General features: G+C 39.4%; 1 protein-coding gene across 1 annotated transcript in view; it reads right to left on the bottom strand.

Moving 5' to 3' along the window:
• Positions 1–23,115, bottom strand: part of ANKFN1 (ankyrin repeat and fibronectin type III domain containing 1) — a 268,161-nt gene that overhangs the window by 149,711 nt on the left and 95,335 nt on the right. Inside the window, exon 2 of the mRNA XM_028164966.2 lies at positions 5,909–6,043. The gene's annotated coding sequence lies outside the window, so the exon portion shown is untranslated. The remainder of the gene's footprint in view (positions 1–5,908; positions 6,044–23,115) is intronic.

Here is a 23,115-nt window from a genome sequence, read left to right on the forward strand (position 1 = left end):
TGTAAGGATAGCTATATAGATAAAGACAGTGGCATAAGGATAGACAGATAGGTGAATGAAACAGAGTAGAGAGCCCAGAAATAGCCTGCACATATATTATCAATTGATTTTTTTTTTTTAATTTAATTTTTATGGCTGTGTTGGGTCTTCGTTTCTGTGCGAGGGCTTTCTCTAGTTGCGGCAAGTGGGGGCCAATCTTCATCGCGGTGCACGGGCCTCTCATTATCGCGGCCTCTCTTGTTGCGGAGCACAGATTCCAGATGCGCAGGCTCAGTAATTGTGGCTCACGGGCCTAGTTGCTCCGCGGCATGTGGGATCTTCCCAGACCAGGGCTCGAACCCATGTCCCCTGCATTGGCAGGCAGATTCTCAACCACTGCGCCACCAGGGAAGCCCTATCAATTGATTTTTGACAAAAGTGTCAAGGTAATTCAATAGAGAAAAAGAATTTTTTCAACAAATAGGGCTGGAACAATGGGATATACATATGCCAAAAAAAAAAAAAGAACCTCAACTTCTACTTCATATCATATGTAAAAATTAACTTAAAATGAAATAGATCGTAGAACTAACTGCAAAAGCTAAAACTATAAAACTTCTAGAAGAAAACATAGGAGAAAGTCTTTGTGAACTTGAATAAGACAATGATTTCTTAGAGGAGGCACAAAAAGCACAAACCATAAAATAAATTGATAAATTGAACTTCATGAAAATTAAAGACTTCTGCTCTTTGACATATTATGGCCTGATCTCAGTTACACTTTTGGAGGACCTGTGAATATACCTGGAGCCAAGCTGTAAGGAAAGAGTGACAGTAGCCTGGACAATACAGGTCCAAAATGGCAAGAATAACCTGTGGAGAGTGGAGTCTCTTCAGATTTATTTCAAAACTACCTGTTCCCTGGGCTTTGGCCACTTGCTCAAATAGAGAGCTTTGGCTGTTGCCATCGCCCTGTCTCTAAATGCCACCAGCTGTCTCAAGCGAAGGGTGGGTCCATCATGCTTGCTGTGACAGAGCTGCAACAGCTCTGACCCAACCAGACCCATGGAGGGAGGCTTCAGCTTCACTCATGTCTACCTTGAAGGACCGGGTAGTACTATCTGGAAATGGAAAAAAACTGGACCAATGAGAGACAGGAGACTGGAAGTAGCCAGCAGATAATTTCCTCTCCATTCCTTCCCTGTGGACTGTTTTGAAGGCTTCTTGGAAGCAGTCACAGGCAAACAAACAGCCATATGTGTTTTCTTATGATGCCTTGGCTAGTTCAGTTACAAACCATCTGTATTTGTTTTCCCTCCTTCCTTGACTCATTTCCCCTTTTCCCTTCACTCTTGATGCCCTGAGGTTATATCTCCCAATACTTAATAGAATATTTGCAATTGATTCTGCCTCAGGCTTTGTTTTCACAGGCTAAGACAAAATGTAATAACAATCCTATGAGAAAGTCAGTACTGTTATTACATCCTCATTTTACAAACAAGGAAACTGAGGCCCAGAGAGGTGATTAATTTGTACAAGATTCTACAGTCAGTAAATGGAGGAGGTAGCATTTGAACTCTGACTTCAAAGCTCATGCTCTTAGCAACTCTGCTCTTATTCTGCCTGAGGGATCTTGGTCTGGCTGCCTGTCAGCTTCTTCCTAGACCTTGATTCTGAAGACAAGATCTTGCCCTCATTATGAGTTCTGGCATGTCCAGAGTCCCTGTCTCACAGGATCTTGGTTGTGGGGCTTTCTTACTGTATTTGTACTGTGAAAAATGATCTGAGCCAGTTTGGATGAGGAGCGGTTGTAAGACAAAGCATATTAGAAACAGGAGCTCTAGCCATTCTTGACAACTGGGTAGACAGATACATTCAGTGAAGGGAACATTTCTGACTAGGACAAGGTTGCTCTTCAGGCTGTGATGTGAACTAGGGACCTTCAGACTTCAACCTGCCTGTCACTAGATAGAAAAGAAAGTATGACACCCCCATTCTCCCCTGTTGTTAATGTGACAGTTATGTTTTCGATTGCTAAAGCGTGGCCAATTCTATTACAGTGATGATATATAACATGGTGGAATCATCCTTTCTAGTTCCTGTGCATTTTTTTAAAAAATAATATATTCAGTTATTCAGTGACAAGTTTTGAAAAATCAGCTGTGACTTCACAGCAAGAAGAAGACTGATTTTTGAAGTTTAACAGCATATTTATGAGGTAGAAAGTGAAAAGGCAATTAATATTGGTTCTATAGTTCAATAAACCCTTATGGATAGTCTACTCTGTAACCTGTGTATCCTGTGATAGACCCTGGTGATTCAAAGGTGAATAAGATAGGGTCCTCATAGGGTGACCAACTCTCTTGGTTTGCTTGGGACTGAGGGGTTTCCCTGGTTACAGGACTTACAGTTCTAAAACTGGGAAGATCCTAGGCAAATTGAAACAAGCCGATTACCCTACCTGTACCCCAAGAGGCTCATAGGCTAAAAAGGAGGGCAGTTATGCAAGTGCATGTGGCTATGAAAGAGTGTGATATGTGAAATTATGGAATAATAATATCTTTTACTTCTATGGCATCTTCTGTGAGCCAGGCATTATTTAAAATAATACCTTTATATATATCAGTTCACAGAATTCTATAACAGCCCTGTGAAGTAAGGACTATTATCATCCCCACTTTACGCAGTAAGAAATTGAGACACTTCTAAGGTGCAGATCTGGGATTCAAGCCCAGGTAATATGGGTCTATATCTGATATATTAACCTCTAGACACTGCTCTCAAATGCCTAAGGCAAAGAAGTAGCAAAAGGGATAATTGATTAACTTCGTGGGTAACAGGAGGTGGTCATGGGGGAACAGGGTGTGGGGAAATGGATTAGAGAAGGTGATGCCCGAGCAGGAATTTAGGAAGGAAAGAAAAAGTCATTCTAGGTAGAATAGCTCAGGTTAGGACATGGAAATGTGAACTGTCATGGTGCTGCTGGTAAGTCAATGTCCACAGGAGCCCTAATGGTATTTTTCTGGGCTCTGACACGTTCACTGGTACATTTCATCCACCATGCCAGGAACTTCGGAAAGGAGCCTGGAGAGGTAGCAGGGCCAGGCTATCAAGGACTTCACATGCCATGCTAAGGAGCATAGATTTCAACCTGTTCACAGCAGGGAATCACTAGAGAACTTTAAGAAAAAGCTGATATTTGCAGTTTTAGAGAATTACTCTGGAGGCATCCAGAGGGTGATTTGAAAGGGAGAGGGTTGTGGTGGGACCAGTGACAAGTGACAACCAAGTCTGAAGGTCTTGAAGAAGTCCCTGTGAGAGCTGGTGACTTCAACTACAGTATGTGACAATAGGCATGGAGAGGGCTGGACAGATTAAAAAGATGAAGAAAGTAAAATGGACCAAGCTTTGTTAGTGATTGGGTGGAAGGGCTAAAGGAATCAGGAAATATGAAGGTAACTTCTATGAGCTTTGCTTGGCTAACTAGCCAAATAATGGTTCCACCAATAATTAAAAAAAAAACAAAAACAAAAACAAAAGAACACAGGAAGAAGAGTGGATTTAAAGGAGAAAGATGGTAAGTTCAGCTTTCCACAGTGTGACTCTCAAGGGCCTAGAAGAAATCTAGATGATATTGTCTAAGCCAAGCATTCCACACAAAAAGGACTTGGCTTGTCCTAAAGACTACTTAGTTTTCTGATCAAGAGTGAAATAATAATTATGAGGGAAGTTCTTGGAGACATGTATGAAATCAAAAGAAAGCAGGATAATTAATATAATATTAATGCAGCATTCTTTGCGTTTCCCCTGAGGTAGAAAACATTTAATACATTCATTTATGATAAAGTATTGGTGGCTTAATTTATTACTCCTCCTAAGAAATATCTGTAATTAATAAAAGACAGCAATACTTAACTGAATTCCTGATAAAAGAATTTCAGGTACCTCAATCCTAGAGATGGAATTTTTTGTGTGTGTGATTTTTTCGTAAATGAGCCTTCTAGAACGAAATCACAGTACATTTACAGCTGCTAATTCCATGTACATGGGTATGGGGGTAATTTGAACATCTGAAAGTTGTCGTAAATTCAATACATGGGTTTTTCTCATCCCTGAGTTAACTCCGCCCAAATATTTCCACATTTGTTTATTTCAAACATTTAAGACCTTCAGTATCTTGTCATCCTAGGTATAGAAAATCAGTTATTATTGACCAATAATGAAAAAAATTATTTACATGACCTATTTATTTGAATTTTAAGTTTTTTAAAAATGACATTTTTCATCTCTATTCTCCCCTTCTAATTCCCTAAGGGTAATCGTGCTTCCTTCAGACTACTCCATATCCTTTAGATGGGGGAAGGGGCAGGCATCTCCTCATCCCCACATAAAATCTCATTTGCGGGTTTCTGATGCATGATCTCTGGATTAAAGTGTATGAACAATGATCTTAATTACCTATTACATCCTTTAACAAGAAAGATTTAAGTAGTATCTCATGGATACATTAATCGAGCTTAGCATATCTTCTTTGAAACAATCAGAAACGGAAGGAATAGAGATTCAGGGAGAGTAAGTGAATTTCTCAAAGACACACACTTAGTCTCAGAACCAGCAAAAGGGACTTGCTTTCCTGACGTCTCTCACCACTAAGCAATGCTATCTCCTTTCTGTTAGGATGCCATCATTTGTGAAACAGCCAAATCATGTGGGAGAATGACCCTGCCCTTGTGATTGAGTGGCCTGGGGATACTTTCTACTAGGCAAAACGCCACCCATCTCTCAGATTTCTTAACTTTGGCTTTTATTTAAAGAAGCATGCTGCTCACTGTTCCAACATCATCCATCCTTGTCAGCACCCAAGGCCACAACTTCATCTGAATAGCCAATGATATACTGCAGATAGAGTGCACCAAAGACATTAAATTCTATATGACATTTATGTGGACTCGGAGCCCACCAGAGATGGATTGATGCTGCCATAAAGTCTTGCAGTAGCCAGGCAAACAAAAGACTAAGGAGACATGGTGGTGGTGGTAGGAAAAGCATCAGCTTTCTCCATTCATTTTCCCCCTCTGCAGAAACTGGCTTGCATCTTATTTAGGAAATGAGAAAATTAAATGAGAGTACAGGGATTTGGGGGGCCCAGCATAGAAGCAAACTTAGCCTTGATTATCAATGGTATTTCCAGCAGCCTTGGCTGGGCCAACAACCAGCATGGGTAACAGGGGACTCAAAATATCCCACTTTCAAACCTAGGGCATCCTCCCAACCATATATCTTCATGGAGTAAAGGACTTAAGAAACATGGGGGTAAAAGTGGCAGTGGATCAAGCAAGGGTTTGCATGCATGTCCATTGTGTCCCCTTGGCAGGTATCCTCAACATCACAATCATGATGTTATTTATGAGCATGCCCACCCAGGATGGACAGAATGCTGGCATTCCTTTCTGGATGTCCACCCTGCAAACTGGATTAAAGACTGCAATATGCCTGCATTTGTATTCAGGATTATCAGCGTGATGGGGTCCATCTTTACCAGATCCAACAAGTATTTTGTAGGTACTCAGGAACCCGAGTGGAAAATGATCTTACACAACAAAAGAATAATGTATTTTTCATAGCTAATGCTAATCAGTTATGCAAGCACAAAATGTCCTTAAGTTTGCTGCAAACAAAATGACCAATTATCAGAAATGGGGCTTCTCTATCCCCATCCTTACCTATCCACATAAACGTGTATGTGCTACTGCAGAGCCACTCAGTATGTCTTGTGTGCATTCTTCATGGACTGCCTGTAGCTAACTTTGGAAGATGCAGATTTTTAAAATCATTTAAACCACAGCAACACATACACACTTGAAAAATAATCGGTAACTAAGAAAGCCCCACATTCACATGAAGAAAGACAACAATAAATTGGACTTACCGGTTTAGGTTGTCTGAGGCAGCAGAGGAACAAGTTGTTGGTAGTTGTCCAGTGCTTTCATTCAATAAATCACATTGGCTTTGCTTTCTCCTGTGGCTCAGCCTCTGCGCAAAGCAAGCAAACCTCCTTCCTATTCTGTGTAAAGAATAAAATGCGAGGAGGATCACTACAGGTGAGAGCTGAAGTCCATGATCACTAAGCTACTCTTAATGCAAAACAAAAGAGCAAATGATGCACGGGGAGAGAATAGGGGAAGGAAACAGCCTGGCTCAGAATCTAGGTGTACTCTCAGGACTGCAGCCCCGGGAAGGCTTGATTTCTCAAGCCCTTGCGCATGTAGTAAATTGATGCCATGAGTTCCTTGCGTCTTTAGCCTATTGTAACTGTGAGGTCCATCAGGAAAGGCTGGCCTGGACAACCAGCTACATGGCAAACAAGACTGAATTGAAATGGATTGTTACTCAAGGATGAGCAAAGGGGCAACGAGGCAGCCAGTTAGCTTTGCACTATGTTAACTGCCGGGGAAGAAATATCGTCTGGCGTCCAGGAGCCCATCCAGCAATCTGTAACTGCAAATGGTCCACAGCTCTCCTGGGTCCAGGCACTCCCTTACTCCCACAGCTGCTTGGGACCAGAAGCACACAGGTGGCAGCCACAACCTCTCACCTTGTGGCACATGTGCAATCCTTTACAAGCTCCCAGCAGGAACTAGGGGCATCTTTAGAAAGCTCCCAATCCAGTCGGGGCTGCTCAGCCAATGCTAGAGTGTTTGCCAGAGCAGGTTCTGAGAAAGTAGTCAGCAGACTTGGGACTTAGGACACCAAAAGCCTCAGTCTTAGGAAAAAAGATTTCAGTGCTTCCATTCCAGCCTCATCTAGATGCACCTGGCTCCTTTCACATCGTTATGCTTTATGTGACTAATAAGACACAGAATGGATTTCCTAGAAAGCCACTTATGTAGGCACTTATCATGTTTCTCTCTGAAATAAAATGACAAATGACCTTCACAGGCTGCTTATTAAATTTAGGGAGGCATTGCTGATTGAGAGCACATAGGAATACCACACATGCACGCACACACATACACACATAGATACACACACGTCCCTAGCAACAGCATTGAGAATCTTTCTAAAGCTCTATTCAGATTCTCTTTCTGCCAAATGAAAGCTTAGCTTCTGTGATGCCTTCAGAAATAATTTTGGACTCTTTTACTAGGCACTGATGTTGGTCTGTGATTTACACCTGGAGCTGAATCAACTCCCCTATGTTGAATGTGACCCTGTAGCAAATCAGGAGAAAGTCTCTTGGTTATAAACCAGAGGGTGGAATGTTAATATTTGGCCTGGTAATTCATTAGAATCCCGGGGATGATATCTTGTATTCCTGAAAATCTCCCCCTTTCTAGAGACAGCATCTTACTCATCCCTAACAAGTGGCTCTTCTAGAGCCGGGATCCGAGGTAAGGCTCAGTGACATAAAACCTGGGTGTCCAAAGGAGGAGTTCCGTTAAGTTTTCCACAATTGTTTTACTTTTTCTTTTCTCATTCGAAAGGGAAATTCTCTCTCTGGAACATTTTTTCTCTCTTTCTCTCATTGAATTTATTCGTCTGTGGAAGCATTGCTAGAAATAATCTAATTTGGGAATATGCATGCCCTTGAGGTTGAGAAGGCTATTTTTTCATCAAGGATTAAGAGAGAGTCAGGCTACCCTTTCACAGCTTAAGCCTAAATGATTGCCAGGTAAAACTTTACCCTTATCTCTAGGAAAGCTTTGACTTTAATGCAGATTGACTTAAATTCCATCTGCTGGGGTAAGCCAGGTGACTGAGTAATTCTACTAAGGTTAGGGGCTGCCTCACAGGGGTCATTAGTTTAATCTGCTATGCAAACCTAAGGGGATGATGCCGCCTGTAATAGTGGCATTGCTTTCTGGAGCAAATACTCAAGACTGAGTCATTTCATGAGCCCGTGTCTATTGCAAAGGAGAGCCATTCATTCATCTGTTCATTTATTAATCCACCCCTCAACAGACATTTATTATTACTTAGTAGGCTATATACACTGTGCCAAATACTTTAATGTTATGAAAAGCCTGCCAATAAGTATAAACTCCCAAACATACTTTAGCAAAATTCTCCATAATCTGGCTCTGCCTATCCCTCTAGCCTAATTTCTTACCACCTTCCTACTTGCCTTCCATGCTGTAGCCTTTTTGAATGTCTTTCAGTTCCTTGGACATGCCATACTGTCTCTTAACTCCAGAATTCTGCATATGATTTTCTTCTGTCTGAATGCTCAGTCCCTTTTGTCTGGCTAATGCATGTATGGTCTTAGAGTCTTGACTCAAACATCATCTCTCAGGGATATTTTTCTAGTCCCTGGGCTATTAGGGTCCCCACTCTGTGGCCCTCTAGGACCTTATACCCTCCCATTATTATATCCATCACATTTTCTTGCATTTACTTGTTTAACATCAATCATCCCCATTTTAATGTAAGAGTTTAAGTGCAAAGTCTTTTATTCACTGCTCTATCTCCAGTGTCTAGCAGAGTTCCTGGCACATAGAAGGTGCTCAAAAAATATTTAGTGAGTGTTTTGTTGAAGGACTTAGCATGAATTTATTGAATGATGAATAAACCATCTCAAAGAATAACAGGGGTCTGAGAATTGAAAAGAACCCTAAAGTTCACTTAGTACATCTAGTTTTTCTTGCCAAGTGGCCATCACTGAATGCTTGTCTCCTCTGATAATTCCTTCTCGATTAATCCCAGCCCATACTGATCACACATTTACTTTGTCCCATACCCCTCAGCACTTTCACAGCATGTTCTTGCTTTTTGTTCTCCAGCTGTTTCCTGGAGTTTGTCTCATTTCTACAAACTGGTATTCTCCATAACACTTAACATAAGCCTGCAATTATTTGATGCTGATTCATTCAACAACAAACATCTGAACAGGGAATTAAATGATCAGAGTCTTGCTTTAGGAAGATTACTCTGGTATTGGGGGAAGGATGGGTTGGATCAGCCAGACCTAGACAGGACTCTAATAATGACCACAGCTCAGAGATGGCATTTAAAAGCAGCCTTGCCCTTTCTTTCCCTCTGCCCCTCCCCCATCGCCCCACCCTCCACATCATAATATCAGTGTTCTCATTTGGAACATTGAGAATGTTTGTTCCATGCTCAGCACTTCCCCTCCACCCAGCTCCACCCCCACGGTGAGTTCACTTGCTTAGGTTATTCGTGAACATGTCTCACTGATTAAAGTTCCTTTGAAGACAGGGATTGCATTTTACTTATTTTTCAAAATTTCTTCCTCCAGCCTTTACACCGCCTGGCCTAGTATCTTGCAGATAGTAAATGCTCAATAAATATTAAGAAAGAAAAGCACTTATTATATGCAAAGCATTGGATGAAACAGTACGGTGAGGAGGGGTACAAAGTTGAATGAGACATCTTTTGAAAGATAAAAGAGATCTATTTAGTGAGAGAGGTGAAACTTATTATAATACAGGGTAGAAGTAAATGTGTCATAAAAAAGTATGAGCAATGTGCTAAGGGAGCACAAAAGAATTATCACTGTCTTCCGAGATGCTTAGGAAAGATTTACAGAGAAGGTTGCATTTAAACTGGATCTGGAGGAATGAAGACCTCTGGAGGTTGAAAAGAAGAGAAGGGAATGGAGACAATGCACAGAATTCCTAGAATATTTGGGGATTGACAAGTAGTCCTGTTGGAGTAAATGGTGATGGGAGGACCTAATGGAATTTAGGTTCCAAAAGTAGACAGGGGCTAGAATGGAGAGCACTCAAACACTGCATTAAAGAGTTTGGGCTTTATCGTATAGGTGACAGAGATTTGAGCAGGAGAATGTCAGTGCAGCTGATTAAAGATCCCTCTAAGTCCAGCCATCATGGACCATGAACTGAAGTGGTAAGAACCTGGAAGCAGGAGGACATTGATGGTGAGGGTCTGTGAGTGTGTAGATTAGGAAATGAACATGAGACACTCTTTGGAGGTAGAACTTAAAGGATTTGTCAGCAGGTCAGGTGGAGGAAGTGAAATGGAGAAATAAGCTGAGTTTTAACTTGCATGATGGCAGATGACAGTGATATCGATCCCCCTACACAAACATAGAGATAATTTAGGCATTCACGTCGTGCTGTGAGCACCTTTTGAAGACAGAGAAGAGAGCAGGAGACCAAGTCCTTGGAGCCAGGTGAATGTGCCTAGACTGCTTTGAAGAAGCCATTCAGCAGCAACTAAAGAAGTCAGTAGAGGCTGTGGCAGATGAACTACCTCTGGCAACACATAGGGCCATTTGCAAGGGGAAGGGTGTAGAATTTCCCTTGAAAGATTTCCTGATTAAGTGTGAGGGTTTGCAGTTTCCCATCTTGGAGTTGTTTAGCTCAGTGGAAAGAACCCTGGTTTGGGATGGGGACTTTGAGTCCTTGAGCTCTCCTCACCAGCTGTGTGACCTTGGGCAAGTTACTTTCTATCATGAGGTCTCAGTTTTCCCACTTGAAAACTGGGAGTTGGGCCAGTTAAATTCAAAGATTCCTTTTAGTATTGTACTGTTCTCTGATTTGTGAAGTGCAACGTTTAGAATTTCAGAACACTTGTGAAATTAGGCCAAAATCCACCAACATCAGAAGCTACTAATGTCCACTGTCTCTTGCAAAAGCATGCCCATATTTTGAGAAAGTCCATTGCAAATGCATGTCTGCCCTGCGGTGAGTTCCATGTGGTTTGTTTGTAAGACACATTTAAATTGATCACTTTCTGATGACCATTTTCTAACCGTTTTTCACTCATTTTTTTCAGTGAAGATTTTTTTTAAGGGGGTGCCTTTTTATCAGAGTCCCAAAATTAAATTATGGGAAGAAAACGGCAGTCCCTTACTGTGGTCAGTAAAGAGTTTGGCCAGCCTACTTCCGCTCCCTAATCTCCTGACCTTCCTTAGGGCGAGGCTGCTCAGTAACGGCTCTGATTCTTTTTTCAAAATTAAAATGTGCTACTTATCGAAAGCTGCTAAAAAGGAGACAAAAAAATAGGAAAAGCTGCCAAAAAGGAGACAAAAAATAGGAAAAGAAAACTAACACCCCAGGGTGTATCTGAACATGCTTATTATGTGTGAAGTTGTTAGTAATGAATGTGAAACTCTTCCTCCTCCTCCCTCTCAATTTCTAAGCCCCAAAGAAAAAAGAAAAAGGGGTGGGGGAGGGCATTGGCTATTCAGTCCCAAGCAGACCTTTTCAAGAGGTGCAGACTGTTCATAGGCATGGTATTTCTTGATTATTTTGTTTTAAGCGCCAGTTGACCTTTCAGACTAAAAGTAAAGGTCCTCAAATATCCTGAGAAACCCTCTTTTAGATTTTTTTCTCTAAGTCTTGGAAACTTAGACTCATGACATTCAAAAAGACTCTTCAAAAAGAGATGGTCCGTATGACTTCTAGTATGATTTGATGACAGGGTGTTTATCTGAACTAATCATGTGAGATTTTCCAGAGTTGCATTTTTGAGAAATGGGATTCTCTTAAGGAGGTTACAAACACTTCACTGAAAGCTTTCCAAGAACGGCTTCATTCGGCCTCTCAGCAGCCTCTCGCTGGGCTGTAGCACCGATGTGATAATCAGGGTCCTGCTTCTGAAAAGTCTTCTTGTTCTGGCTGCCACCCTCCTTTCAGTCATCATTAGAATTCTCAAGCTATGAATCCCCTATTGTCTGTGTGAGCCCGGGATCCCCACACCATGCAGAGGAAGGAATGTGAACCTCCTAGGTCTGGCTCTAAGTCTCAACCTTATCCAGCAGGTCACAAAGCCCCATTTATACGCAGCTCTAAAGTTTTATCATAATTCTTTATCTGCTCAGCCCCATATATCCTCTAGGGCAGTCGGGAGACGTTTGGTAATGAAGCTCATTTATTCTCATTTTCTCAATTGGCACACTTAAAGTTCTAATATTTATGTTCACACTGTCTTAATTTTGAATGTCAAAGATACTATGCTAGACAAGTAGCATTGCCGAAGGATAACTGAACCACGCAGAAGAGTTCACCAGAGTCTGAAACATGATGTGGTTTGTCATATTACCATCAGAAATAGTTACTTTTAATAACTCAGTGAAAAAATAATAATAAATGCTGCCATTTATCAAATACCTCCTGTGTGTCATACAGCAGTACCACTGAATCCTCACACAAAGAGGATTATCCACTTTTTACTGATGAGGAAACTAAGGTTCAGAGAGATTAGTTAACGTGTTTATGTGCACTAAGGGGCTGATCTGGGGCTCAAACCCAGATCTCTGATTGCAAAACTCATGGCATTTGTACCTCACTCCTTTGCCTCTTCCCAGAAATACAGTTTGTGGGTTGTTTTAAATTAGTATAACGTACTTATTTTTTAATGACAAATACATGAAGAATTATGAACTTAGGGCTGTTAAAATGTTTTGGCCAACTGAGTAATGAGATTTGCTCTGATAAACATTAATTAGCACAATACCATGTCAGAGTAGGAATTTGTGGCATATATTTCACCTATCAATAGGTGGCAGTATTCACCTAAATCTCTCCAAGAGGAATTAGCACAGGTTACTTCTCCTCGCAACCACCCCCAAGGCCATCTACATTCTATCATAAAGAAGAGCATTTACAGTAAATGGGTTGCTAAATAGATCGTGATCATGCCTCTGTATAGTGAAATTTGGACTGTACTGAGGTTGTAGGGGAGGACGATGAGCCCTCCCAGAGACACTGGGACTCCTCTCCATTCACAACATTCATTTTGGCTATTTCTCTGGGGAGGTCTTTTGTTTGCAACTCAAAATCAAAGGGACTTTTGTGTCTTTACTTACTTTAAGAATGTTGTGTAGAATCCTAAAACAATTTAAAAATGAAATTGTTAATGCCCTAGAATTTGATAGTTCATGTGTTTATAATTCAGAGAAAGAGTTTGCTTAGATCGGGACAATAAAGCAACTGGCGGACTACATGGTTTCAAAACCTTTTGTACATATACACTGACCCATCAAATCATATGAATCTTCACCAGGAAGCATGGAAATTGGAGTCCATAAGGACTTTTATAAGGGTTCAATATGCAAGTCAAAGTAGTCAAGCTGATGAGCCAGAATACTGAAGGATAAATGACTTCTGAATTTTAGGTGTACTCTTCCTCCACTTCCTCCTACTCCTACGTATTCTCTTTCTCCTCCTCTTCCTTTTTTTTTTTTGTTTTTGTAAAGAAAATCTTAATATAAAAAATATGTAGTTAAAAGTATTAGCACAGAATCTATCTCTATTTTCTAGCTGCCAATAAGAGTCTGCCTAGTAGGATTTACTTTTATAAAGTCAAGAAAACAGGTGTGGTGGTAGAAAAAAGGGCAAGCTGAAAGATGCTTAGACCTATCTTTATGTTGACTTCTCCATTTTCGTATGGGATACTTGGAACTGATCATCATCAATGACAACTGAAAAACACTGAGAAATCAGATAAGATGAAGAGTCCCAACTCTCAGAGCTAAGAAGTTGACTTAAGTAAGATTCTCAGGAGAACAGAGTCTCTCAAAAGAATTCAGATTGGAAGGTAGAAGGCTTTGGAGACTGCATGTTAACTTTCTCTTTTATGTTCCCCAAATGGAGTGTCTTTCTCTTGTTTCACTGTGGTATTTTTAACTGCTTTAGTGCTCTCAGCACAGTCTAACATTGTTAGAGTTACTTGGGGCTCTCCTTTCCTTACTGGATTGAGATCTCTAGGAGGGCAGGACTCAGACCTCACTGACCATTGGATTTGCCTCTCAGCTCAAGGATGGGGCCCCTGTGCATCATCATTGATGATCATTGATGTTATTCAATGCATATATGTTTAATTCAACTGAATTGAAGAGAACTCAGAGGAATGCATTTTATACTTTGTTCCTAGTTTAAAGAAAAATTGCAGCTTGGGTGTTGGATACTACACATTGGTCACATTTCTCATTTCTCATCTAGTTCTTCCATTTCAGGACAGCATTGGTAAGTGACTGCCAAAGCCCACCACATCCCTGGAACCGTTAATTAGCTAATTTTATATCCTTGGCAAGGCCACTGTATTTTGTAGAATGCCCTGGCCATAGGAAGGTTAAATGCAGAGGCAGGCAAAAAAGCCATTACAATGGACATTAAGTGACCCACATCTAGTGTATAATTCCAATCACTAATGTTTCCTGCCTTTGTGGTTTGGAGACCCAACCTGCACTAAAAAGCTGAATGCTACAGTGCTGTTTCCTAATGGTGGCTATCATTGTTTCCCATATTAGGACAAAGCTAAACACAAGGGTAGACATTCATCTTCAAAAGATTACAAAATTGCATTCAACTCATTAGGCATATCAGGAGATATAGCCATGCTTGGGAAATGAATTACCCAGCTGAATATCACAGGCATAATGAAGTTGTCAGCAGCAACAGTGCAGCTGTAGATTGTCTGATTACATGTTGACTGTGCTGGCCATTCAGGGACATCCCAGGAAGGAAATTGTTGTCATATTATCCACCACATTCCCAGACTCGACCTGATATCCCCAGAAGCACATGGAAAACAACAGTAACAATAACAAACCAGAAAGAGCATCCTCTTATTCCTAGTATGGGTGGATTCTCTCTCCTCCTGCAGCTCCAATCTGTCATCTTCTTAAAAAAAAAAAATAACCATGACAAGGGAGTGTAAGTTTAGATTCTAACCTTCCAAACAAACACTTTACAATGGGCTTCTTTAACTCTGTTAACTTCACAATCAGCCACAGTCCAGCAGGAAAGCCAACGACATGGTTGGAATTTACACCTTTCTTATGAGTCAAAGATGAAGGCGTATTGAGTTGTCCCTTTCTGCAGAAGTGTCTGAGCAGGTTGATATGTAGTGTCTTGACATCAACTAGAATCTTCTGAAAGATTTTCTCGCACCCCCCCCCCACCTTTTTTTTTTTTTTTAAAAGAACACTTTTAGCTTTCTCCTCTATTAGTTGAAGGGGTCAAACTAGAAGATCTCGAAGGGCACTTCTGGCTCTAGCATGCTATGATATCAAAAGGCTACTAAGAGCACTTAGCACATAAAAGAGTATCTCTGCCGCAAAGACAAATTGCTTTATTTCTAAACAGCTGCTCTTGGTTTGTACTGGAAATACAGTTGTCTCTCTGTATTCACAGGGGATTGGTTCCAGGAAACTCCCGCCCCCTCCATGCTCCAGTCCCTTATAAAAAATGGTGTACTATTTGCATATAACCTATGCACATCCTCCTGTATATCTTATATCATCTCTAGATATTTAATAATATCTAATACAATGTAAATGCTATGTAAATAGTTGCTGGTTCATGACAAATTTGTTTGCTTTTTTGGAACTTTTGGGAATTTTTTTCCTGAATATTTTTCATTGGCGGTTGGTTGAATCCACAGATGTGGAACCCACAGATATGGAGGGTCCACTGTATGATCTGATACTTCAGAACCAATATAGGTGAACTTTCTTTCCCTAGAGTGCATTGAAATCTGCTTATAACACATGTGTTATTTATCAGGAATGTTTTCTTTTTTAAAAAATAAATAATGTAGATGTGCCTCCCTCATTAATAGAACCCTATATCAATTCATGTTTTCTTTGGATAAAGTCAACAACATGTTTCTATTGGTAGGACTGATGCTTTTGTATACGCTTACCATATTGCATGGGAGCATTTGATCCTTTGATTACCCTAGGTCTTCACTCAGTGAAGAGTGATTTGCATGAGTAATACTCTGGGTAGTTTTGGTGGTCAGTCAAGCCATAGAGAAAATTCTCCTCCTCCCACCCTCATTTATTTTTTTCTCCTGAGTGCCAGCCAAAAATGGATTTTTATAAACTCTTCCAGGAATATTTCTCTTTGGAGTTTAAGTCCAGGTTTAAGTTGATTTCTCGGTGCCTAAGACCAAATTTCACAACATGTCCTCTTATCCTTGGTTAACTGATAAATAAACAAATCTCTGAAGAGGCCTGCCGTCTTTTCCAGGTTGCTTTCTCCATTTACTTTGCAGCCCGAGAGTTTCTTAGATGATAGCTGTGTGGATGGCCTGGGATCCAGTCCTCACCAGATTGCTTACCTGCCTATCCCCACAAGGAATACCTCACCAGTTTGACAAATGGTTTATTTCCATAATTTCACGACATCAGAATCTTAGTAGAGTAGACATAAGTCTTTGTAAATAATCACAAAGAGTTGAGAATTCAAAATACTAAGGTAAAGGAGAAGTGAAGACGTTAATTGTATTTGCTCATTCAAACATAATAATGAAGACCTATAGCTGTGGGACAGGACCCAGCAATTATAAAGGTAGTCTACACTGTCACTTAAACACTGGACCGAAAATGCCGCTTTACCCATTAAAATTACTCTCAGCAGAAGAGAAAAACTTCTTTGCCTTTCTCCTAAAAATGCCAGATCAAGTTTGCTGTGCAAATGTCAGTAGCATCTGACCCAAAGCACACAGCACCAAAGAAGTACTTAACGAATTGAAGAAGAAAGATAAACAGGAAGAAATAAAAATAAAGTTAAAGAAGTTGTAATAATACTTTTAAAGAAGGCTTTATAGATTCATCTTGTTAAAATTTAGCTTCATCTCTATTATTCCCATCTTCCCCTTACAGATGTTGGCACAGCCCTTTTATTCCTGGCCTAGTTCTGTCTTCAGACTTCTGTCCCACTTCCCTTTCTTTACTCCATCCCAGACTCTGAAATCCCATGAGAGCAGACACAGGAGGGGCCAAATGGGGTGCCCTGGCCACTTTGTAAGTTTGCTCAGCAGAGCTTTTTCAAGGACTACATACACCAGATACTCAATGTAATTCTTCTATGGCATTGTCAGACCTACCGGATGCACCTCGCAAGAGAGCAAAGGCACTGAATGGAATTAGAGGCTCAATGGCTTATTCACTTCATTCATTATTTGGGGGGAAAATCCAAGACTTTGCTCAGAGAGGATTAAAAGGACTGCAACAGGCATCTTCCGTCTGCGCTGCCAATCTAGCTAGGATAGTCTCTGCTTGGTTTGAAAAGGAGGTCACAAAGTTCCACTTATTTCTCAGATCCTCAACACTTAAACTCAGCATGTCAAATACAACCAAAGCTAGTTATTCATTCTCACTGCTCGTTCAGTAATTTACCTTCAGCATCAAAGAAAAGTAGGGATTTTCCTTATAGTCCACTTCCAAAATGCATTTACTTCTTAAATTAAAACACACACGCACATACAAACACTAACACACACCACACTACAGATTTACCATCTCCTCTAGATATATAAGTGAGAAAATCAAGCACTTAGGAGCATTTATACTTCATCAACCAAATATTAATTTAGTGCAATGCAACATATGGGTGGGAGAAATTGTGGCTATATTTTAAGTGATTAAATTAAGACTACATAGGCTGAAGAGAGTTACATGTAGCCCAGTGAAATGCACTTGCCCTTGAACAAGAAGAGTTTATTTTGAGCTTGGTAGCACTGAGCAGTTGAGACTGAGAGTAGATTCCTTTCTGAGATGGCATCAGGCATCACGTAAGAACCCCAGAGTTAGAGAGAAATGGTTTAGAGTTTTGTTTGAAAAAGGACCATGGTTGCTTTCATTTAACCTAACATCATTACTGCTTTCCTTTCCCCACATCTATACCTTCTTCTACCACACCCTTGTCTAACAGACCCTCAGGCACTGTAGACTGTTACAGATGAGGGAAGCTGAGGTCAGGGATCCGTTGAAAAGTAGAGTACTTGGGAAATGAAATACCAGCTAGGGTAAGGAAATGTGACTAAAGGATTTTGAGTTTGCTACTTTTTAGCTGTGAATCTTTGGCAAGTCACTTGACTTTGGGAGACTCAATTTTCTTATCTATAAATTGGAATTAATAGTAGTTACCCTGCAAAATGCTCGAATAGACGCATCACAACAGAAGATATACAAATGGCCACTAAGCACATGGAAGGGCGCTCAACTTGATTAGTCAACAGAGAATTGCAAAATAAAACCGCAATGAGATACCAGTTTACACCTACTACAATGGCTGACATCAAATGTTAGTGAGGATGGTGAGAACTGGCTGAATGCACGTAGATTGTTAAAGGGAGTATAAAATGGTATGATAACTTTGGAGAACTGTTTGGCAGTTTCTTATAAAGTTAAATATAATATACCTTATGACTCTGCAATTCTACCTTGGGTTTTACCCAAAAGAGAGGAGAATAAGTATCTACAAAAAGAATTGTATGAGAGTACCTATAGTAGCTTTGGTCAAAATAGCCAATCTGGAAACAGACCAAATGTCATCAATAGGATAACAGATCAACAAATTGTGGTTTAGTCATTCTGAGGAATATTACTTGACAATATAAGTGAATCTCAAAAATATGTTTTTAATTTCGAGAGGATCTATTGCTGATGCAATTATTACTGACCTGTTAAAAGTATTTTACAAGTTATACTATTTGGATAAATTTTTTTTTATGTTTAGAATTTTTGTTTTGAACTTTTATTTTATACAGCAGGCTCTTATTAGTTATCTATTTTATACATATTAGTGTATATATGTCAATCCCATTCTCCCAATTCATCCCACCACCACCCCACCCCGCTTCCCCCACTTGGTGTCCATACGTTTGTTCTCTACATCTGTGTCTCTATTTTTGCCTTATAAACTGGTTCATCTGTACCATTTTTCTAGATTCCACCTATATGCGTTAATATATGATATTTGTTTTTCTCTTTCTGACTTACTTCACTCTGTATGACAGTCTCTAGGTCCATCACGTCTCTACAAATGACCCAATTTCGTTTCTGAGTAATATTATGGCTGAGTAATATTCCATTGTATATATGTACCACATCTTCTTTATCTATTTGTCTGTCATGGAGCGTTTAGGATGCTTCCATGACCTGGCTATTGTAAATAGTGCTGCAATGAACATTGGGGATCATGTGTCTTTTTGAATTACAGTTTTCTCTGGGTATATGCCCAGTAGTGGGATTGCTGGGTCATATGGTAATTCTATTTTTAGTTTTTTAAGGAACCTCCATACTGTTCTCCATAGGGCTGTATCACTTTACATTCCCACCAACAGTGCAAAAGTGTACCCTTTACTCCACACCCTCTCCAGCATTTGTTGTTTGTAGATTTTCTGATGATGCCCATTCTAGCTGGTGTGAGGTGATACCTCATTGTAGTTTTGATTTGCATTTCTCTAATAATTAGTGATGTTGAGCAGCTTTTCATGTGCCTCTTGGCCATCTGTATGTCTTCGATGGAGAAATGTCTATTTAGGTCTTCTGCCCATTTTTGGATTGGGTTGTGTGTTTTTTTAATATTGAGCTGCATGAGCTGTTTATATATTTTGGAGATTAATCCTTTGTCCGTTGATTCATTTGCAAATATTTTCTCCCAGTCTGAGGGTTGTCTTTTCATCTTGTTTATAGTTTCCTTTACTGTGCAAAAATTTTTAAGTTTCATTAGGTCTCATTTGTTTATTTTTGTTTTTATTTCCATTACTCTAAGAGGTCGGTCAAAAAAGATCTTGCTGTGATTTATGTCAAAGAGTGTTCTGCCTATGTTTTCCTCTAAGAGTTTTATAGTGTCCAGTCTTACATTTAGGTCTTTAATCAATTTGGAGCTTATTTTTGTGTATGGTGTTAGGGAGTGTTCTAATTTCATTCTTTTACATGTAGCTGCCCAGTTTTCCCAGCACCACTTATTGAAGAGACTGTCTTTTCTCCATTATATATTCTTGCCTCCTTTGTCATAGATTAGTTGGCCATAGGTGCGTGGGTTTATCTCTGGGCTTTCTATCCTGGTCCATTGATCTATATTTCTGTTTTTGTGCCAGTACCATGTTGTCTTGATTACTGTAGCTTTGTAGTATAGTCCGAAGTCAGGGAGTCTGATTCCTCCAGCTCCGTTTTTCTCCCTCAAGATTGCTTTGGCTCTTTGGGGTCTTCTGTGTCGCTATACAAATTTTAAGTTTTTTTTGTTCTAGTTTTGCAAAAAATGCCATTGGCAATTTGATAGGGATTGCATTGAATCTGTAGATTGCTTTGGGTAGTATAGTCATTTTCATAATATTGATTCTTCCCATCCAACAACATGGTATATCTCTCCATCTGTTTGTGTCATCTTTGATTTCTTTCATCTGTGTCTTATAGTTTTCTGAGTACAGGTCTTTTACCTCCTTAGGTAGGTTTATTCCTAGGTATTTTATTCTTTTTGTTGCAATGGTGAACGGGAGTGTTTCCTTAATTTCTCTTTCTGATCTTTTGTTGTTAGTGTATAGGAATCCAAGAGATTTCTGTTCATTAATTTTGTATCCTGCAACTTTACCAAATTCATTGATTAGCTCTAGTAGTTTTCTGTTGGCATCTTTAGGATTCTCTATGTATAGTATCATGTCATCTGCAAACAGTGACAGTTTTACTTCTTCTTTTCCAATTTGTATTCCTTTTATTTCTTTTTCTTCTCTGATTGCCATGGGTAGGACTTCCAAAACTATGCGATCATATGGTTTTTAATCTTCAATTTGTTAATATGGTGTATCACATTGATTGATTTGCATATATTGAAGAACCCTTGCATCCCTGGGATAAATCCCACTTGATCATGGTGTATGATCCTTTTAACATGTTGTTGGATTCTGTTTGCTAGTATTTTGTTGAGGATTTTTTAAACTATATTCATCAGTGATATTGGTCTGTAATTTTCTTTTTTTGTAGTATCTTTGTCTGGTTTTGGTATCAGGGTGATGGTAGCCTTGTAGAATGAGTTTGGGAGTGTTCCTTCCTCTGCAATTCTTTGGAAGAGTTTGAGAAGGATGGGTGTTAGCTCTTCTCTAAATGTTTGATAGAATTCACCTGTGAAGCCATCTGGTCCTGGATTTTGTTTGTTGGAAGATTTTTAATCAAAGTTTCAATTTTATTACTTGTGATTAGTCTGTTCATATTTTGTATTTATTCTATTTCTTTCTTCAGTCTTGGAAGGTTATACCTTTCTAAGAATTTGTCCATTTCTTTCAGGTTGTCCATTTTATTGGCATACAGTTGTTCATAGTAGTCTCTTATGATGCTTTGTATTTCTGCAGTGTCCATTGTAAGTTCTCCTTTTTCATTTCTAATTTTATTGATTCGAGTCCTCTCCCTCTTTTTCTGGATGAATCTGGCTAAAGGTTTATCAATTTTGTTTATCTTCTCAAAGAACAAGCTTTTAGTTTTATTGATCTTTGGTATTGTTTTCTTTGTTTCTATTTCATTTATTTCTGCTCTGATCTTTATGATTTCTTTCCTTCTACGAACTCTGGGTTTTGTTTTTTCTTTTTTCTGTATTTCCTTTAGATGTAAGATTAGATTGTTTATTTGAGATTTTTCTTGTTTCTTGAGGTAGGATTGTATTCCTATAAACTTCCCTCCTAGAACTGCTTTTGCTGCATCCCATATGTTTTGGATCATCGTGTTTTCATTGTCATTTGTCTCTAGGTATTTTTTGATTTCCTCTTTGATTTCTTCAGTGATCTCTTGGTTATTTAGTAAAATATTGTTTAGACTCCATGTGTTTGTGTTTTTTACGTTTTTTTCCCTGTAATTCATTTCTAATCTCATAGCATTGTGGTCGGAAAAGATGCTTGATATGATTTCAGTTTTCTTAAATTTACTGAGGCTTGATTTGTGAACCAAGATGTGATCTATCCTGGAGAATGTTCCATGTGCACTTGAGAAGAAACTGTAATCTGCTGTTTTTGGATGGAATGTCCTATAAATATCAGTTAATTCTATCTGGTCTATTGTGGCATTTAAAGCTTGTGTTTCCTTACTAATTTTCTGTTTGGATGATCTGTCCATTGGTGTAAGTGAGTTGTTAAAGTCCCCCACCATTTTTGTGTTACTGTCAATTTCTTCTTTTAAAGCTCTTAGCATTTGCCTTATGTCTTGAGGTGCTCCTATGTTGGGTGCATATATATTTATAATTGTTATATCTATTTCTTGGATTGATCCCTTGATCATTAGGTAGTGTCCTTCCTTGTCTCCTGTACCATTCTTTGTTTTAAAGTCTATTTTATCTGATATGAGTATTGGTACTCCAGCTTTCTTTTGATTTCTGTTTACGTGGAATATCTTTTTCCATCCCCTCACTTTCAGTCTGTATGTGTCCCTAGGTCTGAAGTGGGTCTCTTGTAGATAGTATATATATTGGTCTTGTTTTTGTATCCATTCAGCAAGCCTGTGTCTTTTGGTTGGAGCATTTAATCCATTCACATTTAAGGTAATTATTGATATGTATGTTCCTGTTACCATTTTCTTAATTGTTTTGGGTTTGTTTTTGTAGGTCCTTTTCTTCTCTTGTGTTTCCCACTTAGAGAAGTTCCTTTAGCATTTGTTGTAGAGCTGGTTTGGTGGTGCTGAATTCTCTTAGCTTTTGCTTGTATGTAAAGCTTTTGATTTCTCCGTCAATTCTGAATGAGATCCTTGTTGTGTAGAGCAATCTTGGTTATATGTTATTCCCTTTCATCACTTTAAATATATTGTGTCACTGCCTTCTGCCTTGTAGAGTTTCTGCTGAGAAGTCAGCTGTTAACCTTATGGGAATTCCCTTGTATGTTATTTGTCATTTTTCCGTTGCTGCTTTCAATAATTTTTCTTTGTCTTTAATTTGGTCAGTTTGATTACTATGTGTCTCAGTGTGCTTCTCCTTGGGTTTCTCCGCCTGGGACTCTCTGAGCTTCTTGGACTTGGGTGGCTATTCCCTTTCCCATGTGAGGGAAGTTTTCAACTATAATCTCTTCTAATATTTTCTCAGGTCCTTCCTCTCTCTCTTCTCCTTCTGGGACCCCAATAATGTGAATGTTTGATGTGTTCAGTGTCATCCCAGAGGTCTCTTTGGCTGTCTTCATTTCTTTTCATTCTTTTTTATTTATTCTGTTCTGTGGCAGTGAATTCCACCATTCTGTCTTCCAGGTCACTTATCCATTCTTCTGCCTCAGTTATTCTGCTATTGATTCCTTCTAGTGTATGTTTCATTTCAGTTATTGTGTTGTTCATCTCTGTTTGTTTGTTCTTTAGTTCTTCTAGGTCTTTGTTAAACATTTCTTGCATCTTCTCGAGCTTTGCCTGCATTCTTTTTCCGAGGTCTTGGATCATCTTCACTATCATTATTATGA

Source organism: Balaenoptera acutorostrata, chromosome 20 (assembly GCF_949987535.1).
Source record: "Balaenoptera acutorostrata chromosome 20, mBalAcu1.1, whole genome shotgun sequence".
Taxonomy (NCBI): domain Eukaryota; kingdom Metazoa; phylum Chordata; class Mammalia; order Artiodactyla; family Balaenopteridae; genus Balaenoptera; species Balaenoptera acutorostrata.